Source organism: Scyliorhinus torazame, chromosome 28, assembly GCF_047496885.1.
Source record: "Scyliorhinus torazame isolate Kashiwa2021f chromosome 28, sScyTor2.1, whole genome shotgun sequence".
Classification (NCBI taxonomy): domain Eukaryota; kingdom Metazoa; phylum Chordata; class Chondrichthyes; order Carcharhiniformes; family Scyliorhinidae; genus Scyliorhinus; species Scyliorhinus torazame.
Window position 1 is genome coordinate 8550160 of NC_092734.1, and position 20338 is coordinate 8570497.

Genomic DNA, 20338 nt, shown 5'->3' on the forward strand with positions numbered 1-20338 from the left:
TCAATCAGGTCGCCCCTCAACCTCCGTCTTTCCAACGAAAACAATCCTAATCTACTCAACTTTTCTTCACAGCTAGCACCCTCCATACCAGGCAACATCCTGGTGAACCTCCTCTGCACCCTCTCTAAAGCATCCACATCCTTCTGGTAATGTGGCGACCAGAACTGCACGCAGTATTCCAAATGTGGCCGAACCAAAGTCCTATGCAACTGTAACATGACCTGCCGACTCTTGTACTCAATACCCCGTCCGATGAAGGCAAGCATGCTGTATGCCTTCTTGACCACTCTATCGACCTGCGTTGCCACCTTCAGGGTACAATGGACTTCAACTCCCAGATGTCTCTGTACATCAATTTTCCCCAGGACTCTTCCATTGACCGTATAGTCCGCTCTTGAATTGGATCTTCCAAAATGCATCACCTCGCATTTGCCTGGATTGAACTCCATCTGTCATTTCTCTGCCCAACTCTCCAATCTATCCATATTTTGCTGTATTCTCTGACAGTCCTCCTCGCTATCTGCAACTCCACCAATCTTAGTATCATCTGCAAACTTGCTAATCAGACCACCTATACCTTCGTCCAGATCATTTATGTATATCACAAACAAAAGGGGTGAGATTCTCCACTCCCACGCCGGTTGGGAGAATCGCCTGGGCCGCCAAAATTTCCCGGGACGCCGGTCCGACACCCTCCCGCGATTCTCCCAAGCGGCGGGAGCGGCCCGGTCGAGTTCCGCGGGCCGCAGGCCGGAGAATCGCCGGAGATGCCCAAAATGACGATTCTCCAGCACCCCCGCTATTCTCAGGCCCGGATGGGCCGAGCGGCCAGGCCAAAACGGCAGGTTCCCCCCGGCGCCGTCCACACCTGATTGCTGTCGTCGGGAACAGCGCGCGAACGCTGGGGTGGCGGCCTGCGGGGGGGGGGGATCCTGCACCGGGGGGCACCTCAAATGTGGGATGGCCCGCGATCGGTGCCCACCGATCGTCGGGCCGTCCTCTCTGAAGGAGGACCTCCTTCCTTCCGCGGCCCCGCAAGATCCGTCCGCCATCTTCTTGTGGGGTGGACTTAGAGAGGACGGCAACCGCGCATGCGCGGGTGATGCCCGTTATGCGGTGCCGGCCGCGTCATCTATGCGGCGCCGCCTTTACGCGGCGACAAGGCCTGGCGCGTGTAGATGACGCGGCCCCGATCCTAGCCCATTGTCGGGGCCTGAATCGGTCGGGACCGGGGCCGTTCTGCGCCGTCGTGAACCTCGACGGCATTCACGACGGCGCGGCCACTTCGGCGCGGGAGTGGAGAATCCCGCCCAAGATGTTTCACTACTTTAAAGGCTCCACGTAAAAAAACAAGTTATTGCTGATGCTAATTTTTAGTCTGTAGATTGAAGGATAAATATTGGTCCAGGACGCAGGGGAGAGCCCCCACCCCCCCTGCTCTTCATCAAAACTGCGTGGAGATCTTTAACACGACCAGTTGTGAGGGCAGACGAGGCCTCAGTGTAATGCTTTACCTGATAAACAGGACCTCTGACAGTGTGGGAGTCTTCAGTGTGGGCACCAGAGTGCCAGCCTGGATCCTGTACTCAAGACTGGTACCCTCTGATTCATGAGAGAAGTGTGTTAGCCCTCGAGCCACAGGTACAGTTGCTAAGCCAGAATCATTGACACAGCGACACCATCCACATTCTAAAAAAGAAACAATCTCCATATTAATTTGCCCTGGTTATGCAACAGCTAACATGATCACATTATTAAGTCATGACTCCATACTGCTGCGTTCAATATAAAAGTGCAGTGGTCGAACATAGTTAGAGGGCTCCAATTTCAAAGAGTATGGAGCGAGCCTGTCAATGTCAGAGCTGAAACATTAGCACACAGTTTCACTGCACAATTAAACAATCAATAACATTTTCAAAGCACCTCTTCTCATTGATTTTCTTGTAAATGCACATCAAAGGTCCTTAAACCAGCTTCTCTTGCACAAGGTACATGGGGATGGTCTAAATAGTTCATGAGCGTACAATGCAGTGACGGCATATTTAGCAGGAAGACAAACTGTCAGCAGGCCCGGAGGGAGAAAAACTGGAACTCTTGTCAAAACGGGAGCCGGGGATTTCTCAATTATCCCGACTGAACCTGGAATTAATAGGGAAGAATTTGAAGGCAAAAATTAATTGGAGAAAGGTGATTTGTAAAGTCTACGAGGGTGCAGGGGGGACCATTTGAAGGTGTTGCATAGTGTGGAATGGTGGCAATTTTTAGTTCCTTAACCAAATCTAACCCCTTGGGAGGAAATGAAGCCCGTGGCAGTGAAGCTCTTTCCATCAGTGCAGCTGATGAAGGGCAGTTTCTCAAATTCCTCCCTGGTGCTGCCCAGACCTGAGGTTTTGAGCGCGTTTATGTTGTGACACAGCTTCCCATGTTGTTGTTCATTCTGTTTTGGATAAGGGCAGTGAAGTACTCATTTTGATTGTGGGCCGTGGACCAAACAAGGCAAGCTCTGGCACGAAAGAATGTTTGTATTTGTATTTGTTTATTGTCACGTGTACCGAGGTACAGTGAAAAGTATTTATCTGCGAGCAGCTCAAACGGATTATTTAGTACATGAAAAGAACAGGAAATACATAATTGTGACAATAAGCGATTTTCATTTCATTTCATTTCAAGAGGGTCATTTAGGAGTCTGGTGTCAGTGGGGAAGAAGCTGTTTTTGAGTCTGTTCGTATATGTTCTCAGACCTTTGTATCTCCTGCCCGATGGAAGAAGTTTGAAGAGTGAGTGGGTGGGAGGGGTCTTTGATTATACTGCCCGCTTTCCCCAGGCAGCGGGAGGTGTAGATGGAGTCAATGGATGGGAGGCAGGTTCATGATGGACTGGGCGGTGTTCACGACTCTCTGAGGTTTCTTGCAGTCTTGGGCCGAGCAGTTGCCATACCAGGCTGTGATGCAGCCAGATAGGATGCTTTCTATGGTGCATCTGTAAAAGTTAATCAGAGTCAGTGTGGACATGCCGATCTGACAAGGCACCAAAAATACTTTAGATGGGTGCCTCCATGTGGCTTCCTACCCATAGTGGTCAATAACATGTCTGGTACCAAAATAAATAATTCCCAAGGCATCTTGACATTCTCTTCCCCAGCACGCCCCTTCTGATGTGCGAGGCGGACTGCCCAGGTTACGTTAATGGGCAGAGATTTGGGAGCTGTAATTTCCTGACCATCGTTCCTGCCAGTAGTGTTCCTCAGAGGCACCTCCACATCGGAGCAGCAGCCCAGAATTTAGAAGCTACTCTTGAAAACACTAGTGGGTGAAGCAACGAGGCTTTCTTATGGCATTCTCTGTTGATTATTTCAATGTGAGTGGGGTTATTGTCTCGCGAATGGATCGAGCTTTTTCCAATTGCCTTGGGGAGGTGGGTGACGTAGTGGTATTGTCACTGGACTAGTAACCCAGAGACCCCGGGTAACGTGCGAGGAGGTGGGTGACGTACTGGTATTGTCACTGGACTAGTAACCCAGAGACCCCGGGTAACGTGCGAGGAGGTGGGTGACGTACTGGTATTGTCACTGGACTAGTAACCCAGAGACCCCGGGTAACGTGCGAGGAGGTGGGTGACGTAGGAGATGGAAAACCTAAACTCTTCTAAAACACAATGGTGGCATGTCTTCAAACCAGCCCACTTTGGCACCCGGCTGTCCCCAGGGCCTTCATCGTGGTTGGCAGGCTCAACTACATCCTGCTCGCGACACCCAGTCCCCCTCCCCCAACCCCAATAACCCGCAGAGCAAATATGTTGTGATTTTGGACATCTTTTACCAGGGCGGTTCCGGCTGGTCGAGCTACCCACTTTGGTATTCAAAATCCAGGCCAAAATGTCGGAACCATAACCACTAGGCCACTGTACCTATTTCTATGACTTGTCATGAGAATCCTAGACGGCCCAAAAGGTCCAACTGACAAGAGTGAAGTGTCAGATAAATGGATGGAGGTGTGGTCCCAGTTTAACATTCTCACAAGTACCTAGTCCACTCCTCCACCAGACCCAGTACCTCTCCCATCACCCATGGCACCTTCCCATGCAATGGCAGAAGGTGTAACACCTGCCCCTTTACCTCTTCCGTGCTTAACATCCCAGGCCCAAAACACTCGTTCCAGGTTAAGCAGCGTTTCACTTGCACCTCTTCCAATCTGCTCTGTTGCATTCGCTGCTCCCAATGTGGTCTTCTCTATATCGGAGAAACCAAACGCAGACTGGGTGATCACTTTGCTGAGCACCTTCGGTCTGTGCGCATTCAGGACCCTGACCTTCCCGCTGCTTGCCATTTTAACAAAAGACCCTACTCCCAGGCCCACATGTCTGTTCTTGGCCTGCTGCAATGTTCCAGTGAAGCTCAACGCAAACTGGAGGAACAACATCTCATCTTCCGGTTCGGCACGCAACAGCCTTCCGGCCTGAACATCAAATTCAACAACTTCAGATGATCAGCTCTACTCCACCTCGACCCATTTGTTTTCATCCCATTTCATTTCAACTGTCTCTTACCATTTCTTTCTTTCTTGCATTTCTTAATATATATTTAAACACCCCCTCCAAACTTATCCACCTTTCTTTATCCCTTCTCCCCTTTGCTTCCCCCTCCCCCACATCTCCATCTGTCACAGTTTAGCCTCTGATGTTAGTTTCTCTGCTGTTTGGCCTCTCACACCTTTTGTTCTCTCTGGGGACTGCCATTCGCACTCTGTTCCCTTGGTTTCTGCGGCTATTAGTACCCTGTTTCCCTGGGTTTCTGTGGCTATGACACATCTTTCGTTCTCACTCCACAGTATACAAATTCCCCACATTCTCTGTCTGTTAGCTTTGACAAAAAGTCATTGGACTCAAAACGTTAGCTCTTTTCTCTCCCTACAGATGCTGCCAGACCTGCTGAGATTTTCCAGCATTTTCTCTTTCGCTTAACATTCTCACAACGTTGGTATCTACCAGTAGTCTGGAATGCACTCTAGTGCTTTGGTGATCAGAAAAGTAGTAGTGGCACTCTGTTACCACAAAATCCACCTGTTTCTGTGACCTGTTCATTGCAACACAGAGGTGGCAAATGGAGTTTAATGCAGAAAAGTGTGAGGTGATTCATTTTGGAAGGAATAACAGGTAGACAGAGTACTGGGCTAATGGTAAGATTCTTGGCAGTGTGGATGAGCAGAGAGATCGCGCTGTCCATGTACATAGATCCGTGAAAGTTGCCACCCAGGTTGAGAGGGTTGTTAAGAAGGCATAAGGTGTGTTAGCTTTTATTGGTAGAGGGATTGAGTTTCGGAGCCATGAGGTCATGTTACAGCTGTACAAAACTCTGGTGCGGCCGCATTTGGAGTATTGCGTGCAATTCTGGTCGCCGCATTATAGGAAGGATGTGGAAGCATTGGAAAGGGTGCAGAGGAGATTTACCAGAATGTTGCCTGGTATGGAGGGAAGATCTTATGAGGAAAGGCTGAGGGACTTGAGGCTGTTTTCGTTAGAGAGACGAAGGTTAAGAGGTGACTTAATTGAGGCATACAAGATGATCAGAGGATTGGATAGGGTGGGCAGTGAGAGCCTTTTTTCTCGGATGGTGATGTCTAGCACGAGGGGACATAGCTTTAAATTGAGGGCAGATAAATATAAGACAGATGTCAGAGGTAGGTTCTTTACTCAGAGAGTAGTAAGGGCATGGAATGCCCTGCCTGCAACAGTAGTGGACTCGCCAACACTAAGGGCATTCAAATGGTCATTGGATAGACATATAGGCGATAAGGGAATAGTGTGGATGGGCTTTAGAGTGGTTTCACAGGTCGGCGCAACATCGAGGGCCGAAGTGCCTGTACTGCGCTGTAATGTTCGATGTTCTATGTTCTACACAAAACTTTCAATGCAACTCTGTAGCTTACAACGCCATTCTATTTGATATATTTATGTTGATTATGAGGCGAGGCACCTTGAATCCATGAAATGTCTTCCCTCAGCATGTCAGATAAAAAACAGAACAAAATGAGTAGAACTGGTAATGCAAGTGTCTTGCGGATTTGTTGAGATAATGACCCACTAAAACCTCTCAGAAAGCACACACTCAACGAGGTCGTCTGAGCCTAATGGAAATAATTGGGGCATAAATGGGCGAATGCTCCAAAGATGGATAAAGAGTGCTAGCGAGAATGTTTGGCACTTTTGAAAATGTCTTTTCCATTTGTACAGGGAGAAGAAAGAACTTTCACTTATGGGTCAATGTTTTGTGTTCTAAGAACATCCCAAAGCACTTCACAGCCAATGAACCCTCCCCGAAGAGGACAGCTATTGTTGACACACAGGCAAAATGAGACTGACAGTTTCTGCAGAGGAAGAGTGAACAGCAATTATATCATCAAATTGCAGGAAGTGTTTATTAGAAAATCACAAATGCACATCAAAAAATTATGCGTCATGCAGGTAGGTCAGGACTCACTCAAGTATTGCAGACAATACTCATCAAATAACCATGGGCAATGCGTATCTGGAGATTATCCCCATTATTTTTTATTTATTTATGTATATGTTTGTTTGTTTGTCTGTTTATTTATTTATTCATTCATTCATTTATGGGTGCTGCTGCTGGTCCAGCATTTATGCCCACTCTCAATTGCCAGTGTGTGTAGTTACTGAACAATGCAATATTTAGGAACATTGAAGTCAACCATTTCAGCTCTCAAACACGTTTTGTATTTGATCGGGAGATGTGGGTGTCGCTGTTTCGGCCAACAGTTATTGCCCACCTCTAACTACCCCTAAGAATGTGGTGGTGAGCTGCCTTCTTGAACCTCTGCGGTCCGTGTGATGTAGGTACACCCACAGTGCTGTTTGGGAGGGAGTTCTAGGATTTTGACCCAGCGGCAGTGAAGGAATGTCACTGGGTATATTTCTAAGTTAGGATGGTGAGTGACTTGGAGGTAAAGTTCCAGGTGATGGTGTTCCCATGTGCCTGCTACCCTTGTCCTCTAGATGGTAGCAGACCTGGGTTTGGAAGTTCGTATCGAAGGAGTTTTGGTGAGTTCCAGTAGTGCATCTTGTAGACGGTACACACAGCTGACACAGTGTGTCAGTGGTGGAGTGAGTGAATGTTTAAGGTGGTGGCTGGGGTGCCAATCAAGCGGGGCTGCTTTGTCCTGGGTGGGGCTTCTTGAGTGTTTTTGGAGCTGCGCTCATCCAGGCAAGTGGAGAGTATTCCAATATACGCCTGACTTGTGCCTTGTAGATGGTGGACAGGCCTTGGGGAGTGAGGAGGTGAGTTACTCACCATAGGATTTCTAGCCTTTGACCTGCTCTTGTAGCCACAGTATTTATATGGCTGGTCCAGTTTAGTTTCTGGCCAATGGTAACCTCCAGGATGTTGATAGTCGGGGATTCAGTGTTGACAATGTCATTGAATGTAATGAGGAAATGGTTAGATCCTCTCTTGTAGGAGATGGGCATTGTCTGGCACTTGTGTGGTGCAAATGTTACTTTCCACTTGTCAGCCCAAGCTGAAATTACCAATCTCAGCCGTATCGCTTGTGCAGGTTTTCAGGCAAAGGCCACAGGAAAAGAAGGGAAAATGAGGAATGAAAAATCCCTACCCACTGACACAAACAAGGCTCCCAGCCAAAGAGCAGCTCAGATAGAGTTCTGTATGGAGTTCGCCCAATTGCCATTGTAGGGGCTAGTCATTGTCTAATGACTTGTCAGGCAGATAGAAAAGAGTTCAGATAAATCCTTAAAATGACCATAAGACCATAAGATACAGGAGCAGAATTAGGCCATTCGGCCCATCGAGTTTGCTCCGCCATTCAATTATAGCTGATGTGTTTCTCATTCCCATTCTCCTGCCTTCTCCCCGTAACCCCTGATCCCATTATTAATCAAGAACCTATCCATCTCTGTCTTAAAGACACTCAGTGATTTGGCCTCCCCAGCCTTCTGCGGCAAAGAGTTCCACAGATTCACCACCCTCTGGCTGACACGTCCACTCCATCCTGGCCTCGCAGTGTTCTGTAAGTTTCAATGACATTCCCCTCTCATCCTTCTCAACTCCAACGAGTACAGACCCAGAGTCCTCAGCCGCTCCTCATAAGAGAAGCCCTTTTTGGCAAGGAATCGTAATGTGCCTCAGGATACAATGTGGATGAAATGATGTCAAGTTAACAGGGAAGAGGAGGCAAATCAGTCTATCAAATATAAGTCATTTTTCAAAAGAAAAAGAGCCATTCACAGTGAAATGCAATTCAGGATCAGCCATCAGGGGCTATCAAAGATTTCAGAATGAAGGGATAGATTCCTTATGAATGAGCGACGCAATTGAAGTAAGTAGATTGAAATCAGCCATCAGAATGTCTACAGAGCCAGCTTTCATGATGTATCTGATAAGATATTCCGGCAGAGGGACTAACCCACGGCATCAGAGTAAAGCAGCAAAAGTGGGAGAGAAAATGCTGATTCTGAGCAAATTGAACAAATTTCGTCGCAAAAAAGCTGATATTAGAAAGGAATTGAAATGATTCAGTGCAGGCAGCCTTGTGATTGGAAGCTGTCACTCACTGTACAGAATTACATTACAGGGAACTTGGGAAATCACCAATTCGATGATTGAGGGCGATACACTGATGATGACGTTACAACACTTAATGAATTCAACGCCAATAAATTTCTTGAGCTTGAGAATGGTGAATCAAGGAATTTGCAGCCTATTGTTGGAAGCATAAGTAAAACTTCAGGAATGTCCTGTTAAATCTCTACATTACCCTGTAGGGACGACTCTTGTGTTATGATCGGTCACTATACCAACATTGTTTCATTGGTAAAGACGCTGAGAAGAGCCGGAAATTTAAAATTAATTGTGAACCATGTTCGAGAGCTCCCCATTTTTCATTTGGATGGGGGGGATTGTTTGAGGGTTATACTCCTGTCCATTCAGCCCACCTGAAGCTGTGGTGGTCATCTCTTTTTGTATCTCTTGACATTTGTGTTCACGAAACACAGGTCACATTCCTGTCTGTCATTTCAATGCAGCCCATAAGCCATTTAAAACAATGGCCTTGTTGAAATGGCAGGCAGGAAGTTAGAATCATATAGCACAGGAGAAGGCCATCGTGTCTGTACTGTCTCTTTGAAATAACCATCCCCAGAGTCCTGATAATCTTTCTTCTTCAAGTATATATCCGACTCCCTTTTGAAAGCTTTGACTGAATCTGCTTCAACCATCCATTTGGGCACACCAGGTCACAAGTTGTGATGATATGCATAAGCAATTTTGTATATAATAATGTACATGATCTCCGACCAGCAGGTGGCAGTGTAAACCTACCATGTGACTCTGTGCCTTGGGGAGTTGGGAGTAAGTCGTGTTGGTGGATAGTCATATTTTGCAGTAGCTCTAGATTAATTAGTTAGTATTAGTAGTTTGTAATATATTTATTCCAGCTATCTTTACCATGCATTTGTTTTATAACAAATTATTCTAACTAGTCAAGAACTAGATGTTCTGCAGTGCATCATTCATACCGGCCAGTGTACAGAATATGACACTAGTCACTGCACAGAGGAATTTTCCTCTCAGTTCTTTTACCAGATATCTTAACTGTGCCAGTATTGGTTTACTAATATCGCTGCCAACAGTAATTTCAAGCCTATAATTCCTGAAAACATAATATCATTCACTGATTAAGCACGGGAATCTAAGGTTACCACTCCCAGAGCAGTACTGAGGGAGTACTGCGCTGTCAGAGCTGCAATGATCAGATGAGACTTTAAACCGAGGATCCGTTTCCCCTCGGTTAGATGTAAAAGATCCCACTATGCTATTTTGAAGAAAGGCAGAGGTTATTCCTAGTGTCCTGGCCATAATTTATCCCTCGGTCGACATCACAACAGATTACCTGCTGATTATCACACTGCTGTTTGTGAGAATCGTGCCTGTGTTGCAAAGTTCGAAGGGTATTACCGCTAACATTTTCTGGATGGTTATGAATTGACCTCATATTGTCTGACGACAGTCTTTACATCTTTAAACCAGTTGATTCTTCATTCAGTTTCGATGGCCAACATCTGGATTTGATGTAAGGCGTTCTTGTAATATAATTAATAGGCAGAAATGTGTACGCTAAATGTTTGATTTCCTTTAAAAAAAAAGTCTCTAATATAACTGCCCTTTCAACTTGTGTTTTACTGCTCCATTATCATCATTAAAAAAAACTTTATAAAATAACGTTACAAGCATTAATGAAAACAGAATTCATTTTAATCCCAGTCAGCAATAATTCAGGATTGTTAATGTGACGCTCCGGGCTATACATTGGTTGGCAAATGTAGAAGGCTATTTTCCTTTGTTTCGTCGGTTTTTTAACAACATATTTAATAATCAGAGTTTGGTGCTCACTTATACTGTGGCTTGGTGCAGTTTGCTATTAGCTGACAAACAAAATGGTTCTCGATCAATCAGTTTGGTCTTTTGCCCTTCCACGAAAACGAGGGAAAAATAAATCAGTTTATGATGTGGGAAATAATGTAACTCGTTGTAACTCCCCTCACTCTTCAGATTTGTGGGTCATGTACTTATAAGATTAGCGAAGGGTAATATTTTTTTTGGTACTAAGATACTAATGACATTTAATCTTTTGTTTCAACAAATGCAGGAATGCACGGACATTTGGCACCAAACTAACATGATGCATGCGTGCCTCCAGGTAGTGTGCATTTTCTGATTTGCAAGGGTTGCTGAACTTTTCAATCTGAAATCTATCAGTGTACATAACCTAATTTGTGGAGGTCTGGTTTGGTTTAGTTTGTAACTTGTCCTTTCTTCTGTTCTCAGTCCCAGACATTTCTATTGTTTCTGACCATACTCTTGACCACCTACAAAGCCACCAAGTCCATCCAAGAATGTGGAATCTCTTGTTATATCCTCCAAACACCCGTGGACAGGTCATAGGGGAAAGCTTATCCCTGTCCTGTAATTCTCCTCTCTCTCTTCATAATAATCTTTCTGTTCATTAACAACACTGCCTTTCTCTTCTGCCAATTTATGTTGAAGTGAAGATTAACGAGTGATGAAGCAACAACAATTGAGTTGGGTAGATATTCTCACTGGTGCTCCCTATCTTTGAGACCTTATAAGATATTTGCGTTGCCCTATCTCTGGCCTTGTGATCAGCCCTGATTATAATTGCTCCTTCACAGCAACACCAAGGCCCCAAGCTCTGGAATTCCCTCCCTTCCCACCTCTCTTTTTTAAATTTTCATTTCAGAGAATGTGATTGCCCAGCATTTATTGCTCCATCCCTAATTGCCCTTGAACTTGAATGGCTTGCAAGGCCATTTCAGTCAATCACACTGTGGGTCTGGAGTCACATGTAGGCCAGACCGGGTAAGGATAGCAGATTTCCTTTCTTCAAGTAAATCAGATGGGTTTTTAATGAAAATCGACAATGGTTTCACAGTTATCGTTAGGCCCTTAATTGCAGATTTTTAAATTGAATTCAAATTTTACACAAAGGGTGGTGGTTGATGGGAAATGTTCAGACTGGAGTCCAATTACTAGTGGTGTACCACAAGGATCAGTTTTGGGGCAACTGCTGTTTGTCATTTTTATAAATGACCTGGCGGAGGGCGTAGAAGGATGGGTGAGTAAATTTGCAGATGGCATTAAAGTCGGTGGAATGTGGACAGTGCGGAAGGATGTTTCAAGTTACAGAGGGACATAGATAAGCTGCAGCGCTGGGCTGAGAGGTGGCAAATGGAGTTTAATACTGAAAAGTGTGAGGTGATTCATTTTAGAAGGAATAACAGGAAGACAGAGTACTGGGCTAATGGTAAGATTCTTGGCAGTGTGGATGAGCAGAGAGATCTCGGTGTCCATGTACATAGATCCCTGAAAGTTGCCACCCAGGTTGAGAGGGTTGTTAAGAAGGCGTACAGTGTGTTAGCTTTTATTGGTAGAGGGATTGAGTTTCGGAGCCATGAGGTCATGATGTAGCTGTACAAAACTCTGGTGCGGCCGCATTTGGAGTATTGCGTGCAATTCTGGTCGCCGCATTATAGGAAGGATGTGGAAGCATTGGAAAGGGTGCAGAGGAGATTTACCAGAATGTTGCCTGGTATGGAGGGAAGATCTTATGAGGAAAGGCTGAGGGACTTGAGGCTGTTTTCGTTAGAGAGACGAAGGTTAAGAGGTGACTTAATTGAGGCATTCAAGATGATCAGAGGATTGGATAGGGTGGACAGTGAGAGCCTTTTTCCTCAGATGGTGATATCTAGCACGAGGGGACATAGCTTTAAATTGAGGGGAGATAGATATAGGAGAGATGTCAGAGGTAGTTTCTTTACTCAGAGAGCAGTAAGGGCGTGGAATGCCCTGCCTACAACAGTAGTGGCCTCGCCAACACTAAGGGCATTCAAATGGTCATTGGATAGACATATGGACGATAAGGGAATAGATGGGCTTTAGAGTGGTTTCACAGGTCGGCGCAACATCGAGGGCCGAAGGGCCTGTACTGCGCTGTAATGTTCTATGTGGTTGAAAAAACATCTTTATACATATGACCAATCAGCCCAGCTCTCAGAATGATCACTGATCACTTCATAAACAATTGATTATTTTGAGTGCAAAAGATAGTGTTCATCAGTGAAAAAGTGCCAGCCATTTTCATCGATCATCGAATTTACAGTGCAGAAGGAGGCCAGTCAGCCCATCGAATCCACAGCGACTCCTGAAAGAGCACCCTACCTAAACCCACACCCCTATCCCCGTAACCCAGCAACCCCACCCATTGGGACGCTATGGGGCAATTTAGCGTGACCAATCCACCTAGCTCACACATCCAAAACTATCTGGATAGTGGCACCTATATTGACCATCTCATCAAAATAGTATCAGCCTCTGGACCTCAGCAGCACACAGGATTCAATTGCGTGTTGATCAAACAATCGAAGAATGATGCGATACAGAATACGATGGCAGTCACTTGCCCAGCTGTATCTGTACAGGCTCTGTGAAAGATCTATCTAATTATACCCAATCTCACCTGCAAATATTTACCTTTTAGCTACTTATCCAAGTGTCTTTTGAAAGCTACTAATGAATCTGCTTCCACTATTCGTCAGGCAACACGTTCCAGGTCATTGCGCAAGAAAGATTTTACCTCATGTCACCTCTGGTTCTTTTGTTAATCAACGTAAGTGTCCTCTTTGCCATGGAAACCGATTTCTCCTTACTTACACACTTAAAATCCTTTACGATTTTGAACGCTTCAATCAATTCTACCCTGACTTCTCCTCTGAGGCGGACAACCCCAAGTTCTCTCGTCCTTCCCAACTGAAGCCCAATATCCCCGGAGCCATTTCAGTAAATCCCCTCTGCACCCTCAGAATCCTGGGCAGGATTCTGCAGTCGCCCAACTGCGTGGTGTGGTGACTGGAGGATTTTGGGAACATTGGCTTCTAAGGGTTAAAAGCCTGAGGTTACAGTGTGTTTGACTGCAGTGGTCATGGTTTAAAAAAATACTTTGTTTTGCTTCCAGGGAATAGCAGGTGAAACTGACGAAGGAGTGCGTTTTTCAGTCTAGGCTAATGGACTGTGATTTGACTGGATAAGTCCCTGGGGAGTTAATGTGCTTTTCAGCCTGCAGAGAGAATTTGTTTTCCAGCTTGGGGAGAACAGCAGGGAGGCGTTTGGAGAAGCTTTGAGAGCGAGAGAGAGAGAGAGAAGAACTGAGTCCTGATCTGCCTGACTTTGAGTCCACAGTTCTTAGCAAGTAAGATAGTTAAAAAAAAGAGCAATAATATTTCAAAGCAGAGCAGTCTTGTCTGAAGACAAGGAACAGGCTGAAACAACCCAGTTGAAGCAGCTATTTGAACATATTCAGCCAGAGTCTGAAGGGGTTCCAACCAGAGCCAAATTTGTTTTATAAAACAAGTTTTACTCTATGCCCTGCTAATTTTAACCTGGATTAAGAGCTACATGTTTATTTTCTTATTTTTTAATGGGAAATTGTATAGTTGTGCTAAGGGATAATTGTAAGCTGTTCCTTGCGGGTGTGAACTTAAAAGTTTAATATTGTATTCATAATAAAGTTTTGTTTTAGAAATACCAAAGTCCTATTATTTTCATGCAATCACTCCTGGAGTGAATTATTCTTTCCCCCCATTCTTAAAATAAACTAAAGTATTGGGGTTTTGGTCCAGTACCCGAGCCACTGTTAGGGTCTGGTCTGGGATCGTAATAATGGGTTTCCCAGCAGGGGGCCATTCACTGGCCCAGGATTCTCTACTCCCGCAGCTTGTCAATGGGATAAGTCCTGGGAAACATCGGCGGGGGTGGAACAGAGTCCGGCCGTGGGGTGCAAGCCGCTGACCATGAAAATAATGAACATTTAGGGTTTTACTGTCCACCCCAGATATTTCCTTGTTGAAATCACCTAAGCTGTGGGTGATCCATTTGCTGATTGCCTGTTACCCTGACAAAGCAGATAAAACTGGTGTGCGTTGCCTCAATTTAAAACCGTGCACTCCACAGAATTCATCAAATTTCTGGAGTAACTGGAACTCTGAGGAAACGGGTTTCCAAGTTATGCGGACACATGTCATTACTGAATGATGAGGTGTTCCACCTGCCTATCAGACACAAAATTACAGTCTGTAACCTCCTTCAAAACGGACCTTTGTTCAGAAGCATACCTGGCTAATAACAGCGATACAGAACAAGCCAGCACACAGCAACAGTCGGCCACAATAGCCTCAGACAAATCAGCTGGTTTTTAAATTTTATCATTAAAATGTTGCATTCTTCTCCACAACTGTTTGTGAGCTTGAGTTCCTCAACTGTAGCATTATTTATGAATGGCTTCTATTGATCTCCAACTAATGTCTGAGGGACTTGGGTTTATAGAGTGCCTTTCCCCTCAGAATGTCCCAAAGTGCTCTTGCAGCCAATAAAGTACTTTTTGAAGTGTAGTCACTGTTGTAAATTTAGGAAATCTTGCAATCATATTGTGCACAGCAAGCTCCCGCAAACACCATGATATAATGGCTGGATAATCTGCTTCAATGATGATATTTGAAGAATAAATATTAATCCTCAAAGCATAGAATGGTTACAGCACAAGGTCCGTGCCAACCTTCTGCACCATCAACTCAGCTGGTCAACATCCCCCTGCCATTTCCTCGCAGTCCTTTTGTCACTTTGGTTGCTTATCCATATTTCCTTTTGAAAACCGGGATTGAATCTGCCTTCACCACACACTCAGATGGAATGCTCCAGATCCTGACTACGCGCAACTTTCAAGAAAGCTTTCCTCGTGCCGTTGTTGGTTCTTTTTGCCAATGGCCTGGTCTGCGAGTGCTCTGCAAAATGAGATCAGCTTCTCTCCAGACCTCGCAATCTTTTAGATTTGTGCGCTTTACTTTGTAGCGCCTCTCCTAATGTTGCCTACCAAAATGTATTACTTCACACTCCGCTGTGCTGAAATGTGATCTGCCTCATGTCAGCCCATTCCACCAGCCGGTCCATGTCCTTTTGAAGTAAAGCTGTGTTCCTAGAATTGATCCCTGGGGGACCCCATTATAATACTTTCTCCAGTCTCAAAAACATCCATTCATCGCCACTCTCTGTTTCTGATCACTCAGCCATCCTTGTCTTCATCCTATCCCACGGGCTTTGCTGGCCGGGCTCGAAGGAGAACTCCCCTGTTCGTCTTTGCAATGGTGTCAAGTGATCTTTTCCGACCAACTGAGGGGGGCAGACAGAACCTCGGTTTCATATCTCACCCAAAAGCCAGCACCTCCAGCAGTGCAGCAATCCCTCAGTACCGCGCTGGGAATGTCGTCTGAGATTTTGGGCTTAATTAAGTCTCTGTGGTGAGACCTGAAGGTCTGACGTCCTGACTCACAGTGGGTGTTACTCACTGAGACAACAAAGTTAGAGGACGTATTTTATTCAATGACAATGACGCACAAGGAAATCTTCAATATCTTTGACATAAGGAGCTGGAATGATAATAGGTCACTTGTCATCTGGGCATTCATCCATCCCCATTCTTGGCACTCATTCGGAGTTTGGTTACAATATTCCCTGGCTTGATGATCATTGGCCAGGCAGCTTGGCTCCACAAGACCATGAAACATAGTAGGAGAAGTGGGCCACTCGGCCTATCGCGTCTGCTCCACCATTCAATGAGATCATATCTGATCTGATAATCCTCAACTCTACTTTCCCACCTTATCCCCATAACCCTTGATTCCCTCACTGGTCAAAAATCTGTCTATCTCGGCCTTGAACATACTTAAAACATTTAAAAAAAAAAAAATTTAGAGTCCATTTTTTCCAATTAAGGGGCAATTTAGCGGGGCCAATCCACCTAGCTTGCACACCTTTGGGTTGTGGGGGCGAAACCCACGCAAACACTGGGGGAACGTGCAAACTCCACACGGACAGTGACCCAGAGCCGGGATCGAACCTGGGACCTCAGCGCCGTGAGGCAGCAGGGCTAACCCACTGCGCCACCGTGCTGCCCTGGCCTGGAGCATACTTAACAACCCAGCCTCTACAGCTCTCTGCGGTAAAGAATTCCGCAGATTCACTACCTTCTGAGAGAAGAAATTCCTTCTCATCTCTGACTTAAATGGTGATCCCGTGTCCTAGACTCTCCCACAAGGGGAAACAACCTCTCAGCATCTACCCTGTCAAGCCCACAGAGAATCCTATATGTCTCATAAGGCCACCTCTTATTCTTTTAAACTTCAATGTGTACAAACCCAATTTGCTCCACCTCTCCATATAAGAAAATAATAATAATAAACACTTATTTTCATACCTGGGATTAGCCTTGTGAACTGTCTCTGGACTGCCTCCAATGCCAGTATATCTTTCCTTGGATAAGGGGCCAAAACTGTTCACAGTATTCTAGTGGTCTAATAGTGCCTTGTATGGTTCAAGCAAGACTTCCCTATTTTTAGCCTCCATTGCCTTTGGAATATACACCAACATTCCATTTGCCTTTCCTATGGCCTGCTGAACTTTCATGCCAAATTTTTGTGATTTATTCACGGGGACCCCCCAAATCCCTCTGTGCTGCAGCTTTCTGCAGTCTCTCTCCATTTAAATAATATTCAGCTCCTTTATTCTTCCTACCACAGTGCGGCTGTTTAGCACAGGGCTAAATTGCTGGCCTTGAAAGCAGACCAAGGCAGGCCAGCAGCACGGTTTGATTTCCGTACCAGCGTCCCCGAACAGGCGCCGGAATGTGGCGACTAGGGGCTTTTCACAGTAACTTCATTTGAAGCCTATTTGTGACAATAAGCGATTTTCATTTCATTTCATTTCATAACCTCACATTTTCCTCCATTATATCCCATCTGACAAGATTTTGCCAACCCATGAAGGTAAGAGTCCATGGGATCCAAGGAAATTTGGTAAATTGGATCCAGAATTGGCCTGAGTGGCAGGAAGCAGAGGGTGATGGTCGAGGGTGTTTTTCTGACTGGAAGCCTGTGTCCAGTGGGGTCCCGCAGGGATCAGAGTTGGAGCCCTTGCTGTTTGTAGTTTATATAAATGAATCTAGGAGGTTTGATCAGTAAGTTTGCGGATAATACAAAAAAGGGTGGGGTGGTAAATTGTGAGGAGGATAGCCTTTGATTACAGGAGGATATCGACGGGCTGGTCAGACAGGCTGATCAGTGGCACATAGAATTCAATCTGGATAAGTGTGAGATGATGCACTTGGGCAGGACAAACAAGGGAAGGGAATACATGATAAACGGCAGGACCCTGGGAAGCACCGAGGATCAGAGGGACCTTGGTATGCAGGTACACCCGTCCTTTAAGGTAGCAGAGCAGGCGAATACAGTGGTTCAGAAGGTATATGGTATACTTTCCTTTATTAGCCGAGGCTTAGAGTTTAAGAGCAGGGAGGTTATGCTGGGACCGTATAAAATGTTGGTTAGGCCACAGCTGGAGTATTGTGGGCAGTTCTGGAATCCACATTGTAGGAGGGATATGACAGAACTGGAAAGGGTGCAGAGGAGATTTACCAGGATGTTGCCTGGGCTGGAGAGTTTTAGTTACGAAGAGAGATTGGATAGACTGGGGTTGTTTTCCTTGGAACAGAAGAGACTGAGGGGGGACGTGATTGAACATAGAACATACAGTGCAGAAGAATGCCATTCGGCCCATCGAGCCCGCACCATTCCACTTTAGCCCTCACTTCCACCCTATCCCCGTAACCCAATAACCCCTCCTAACCTTTTCTGGTCACTTAGGGCAATTTATCATGGCCACTCCACCTAACAAGCAGGTCTTTCAGGACTTGTGGGAGGAAACCGGAGCACCCGGAGGAAACCCATGCAGACACGGGGAGACCGTGCAGACTCCGCACACAGTGACCCAGCAGGGAATCGAACCTGGGACCCTGGCACTATGAAACCACACTTGAGATGCCGTGCTGCTCTTTCAGATGTATAAAATTATGAGGGGCAAAGAGAGTAGACTGGAAGAAACGTTTCTCCTTGGGAATAATCGGGGGCATAGATTTAGGGTAAAGGGCATGAGGATTAGAGGGGGTGTGAGGAGAGGTGTTTTCACCCAGAGGGGGGTGGGAGTCTGGAACTCGCTGCCTGAAAGGGGGGTGGAGGCAGAGACCCTCATAACATTTAAGAAGTATTTAGATGTGCGCTTGTGATCCCAGGGCAGACACGGGGATGGGACAAGTGCTGGGAAATGGGATTAAAATAGTTAAGTGGCTGTTTTTGACTGGCGCAGCCTCGATGGGCTGAAGGGCCTTTTCTGTGCTGTATTACTCTCTGACTCACCTAACCTCTCTATATCCCTGTCAATCTCACCAGTTGCCTTCCCGCCTTGTTTACCAGTAAAGTTGTGGGATTCTTCCTGCAAGGCATTTATGACTTTCTCTCTTGCAGCAAGGCAAAAGTCCTGGATTCCTGGCTTTGTGAACACTGGTGGAGACTGGAGGACTGGTGCCCGCCAAGCTCATGAACACATGAATGGTTTATTAAGAATTTGCCCCTTAAAGGGGCACGCTCCCGCAGAGACACGGCCCATGGTACCCTGCCAGTACTAGCTGTTCATTTTGCTCATTTCCCAGGACCTTTGAAGATTTTTCTTCACCCAGGGAAGATGAGCAGAGGAAGAACCAAGTTCAGAAATAGCTGCCTAATAAATGGTGATAAGATTTATGAATGTATGTGAAACACAAAGATATGAAAACCTGAGCGTGCGACAATTTTAAATATATAAAAAAGTGGAATTTTTCATTTAATAGCTCCAGATTACATCTTGATAAATTTGCAGTAATGACACAAAAGCCATTAATCTTCTACTATGAATGGAGTCATGCATCAATGCAGCAGGGTGTAGTGGCAGCTGCTCCTGGCAATGACAAGCAGGGCGAGCATGGAGATGGCTTGAAAGCTGAATAAAACAGAATCTGTGAACAGAGGACGAGTGATTGGGTGATCCCCCAGTGCTTTTCTCTCAGTCATGGTCGTGTGAATGGAATGCTGCCCAAACGGATGGGTTACGTGTTGTTTTGGACAGCCAGTCCCGACTGAGTGTGGGCTTACATTGCAAAACTGTCAATAATTCAGAACGAACTGACCGCGTTTCGGGCCTTGCCGTGAGAACCTCATGAAGGTGGCGCTTTGGCAAGCAGTCTGGTACAGCGGGGGGCCCGCTTTCGCAGGTGACAGCGACACAATGGAATCAGACATGGGCCATGGCTGGCACGTTCTTGCTTAACATCGACCCTGGATGCTAGTTCACACCTGGAACAATTTGGCCCAGTCAATGCCCCTCGAGCATATTACCTCGTCGTTATCTATGTCTGCTCCCTATGGTTTTAAGATTATCAGATTGCTCTTTGTGGGAGCTTGCTGTGTACAAATTGGCTGCCAAGTTACAACAGTGACTTCACTTGGAAAGTACTTTATTGGTTGTGATGTGTTTTGAGACAGCCTGGGGCTTTGAAACATTGAACATTGCGGAGATTTAATTGGAGGATTTAGCGGGAAGAGGGGTGTACCATTCCACTCCACAAAAGCTTGTCACAAAAACATCCTGGGCTGCATTCTCTGCACCCCGATGCTGAAATCTCGTCCGGCGCCGAGACGGAGAATCCATTTCCGCGCATGGAATCGGGACCGCCGCTTGGTCCCTGATTCTCCGGGCCCTGAAGAACAAAGTACTCGGAGAGCACGCCGCGTATCACCTACCTGCGGCCATTGTTGGAGGTCCGCTCCGTCATTCTCCCCCTCCACCCGACCGGCCGAAGTCCCGACGGCGTGGATCGAA

The 20338-nt window shown here is 46.0% G+C and overlaps 1 long non-coding RNA gene across 1 annotated transcript; it reads left to right on the forward strand.

The window, feature by feature from the left end:
- The first annotated feature begins 6231 nt into the window (after positions 1–6231).
- On the forward strand, positions 6232–14040 carry LOC140403445 (uncharacterized). Its single transcript, XR_011938316.1, has 3 exons — positions 6232–6459; positions 10674–10724; positions 13557–14040. It is a non-coding gene; the product is annotated as an uncharacterized lncRNA (long non-coding RNA).
- Positions 14041–20338: the final 6298 nt, after the last annotated feature.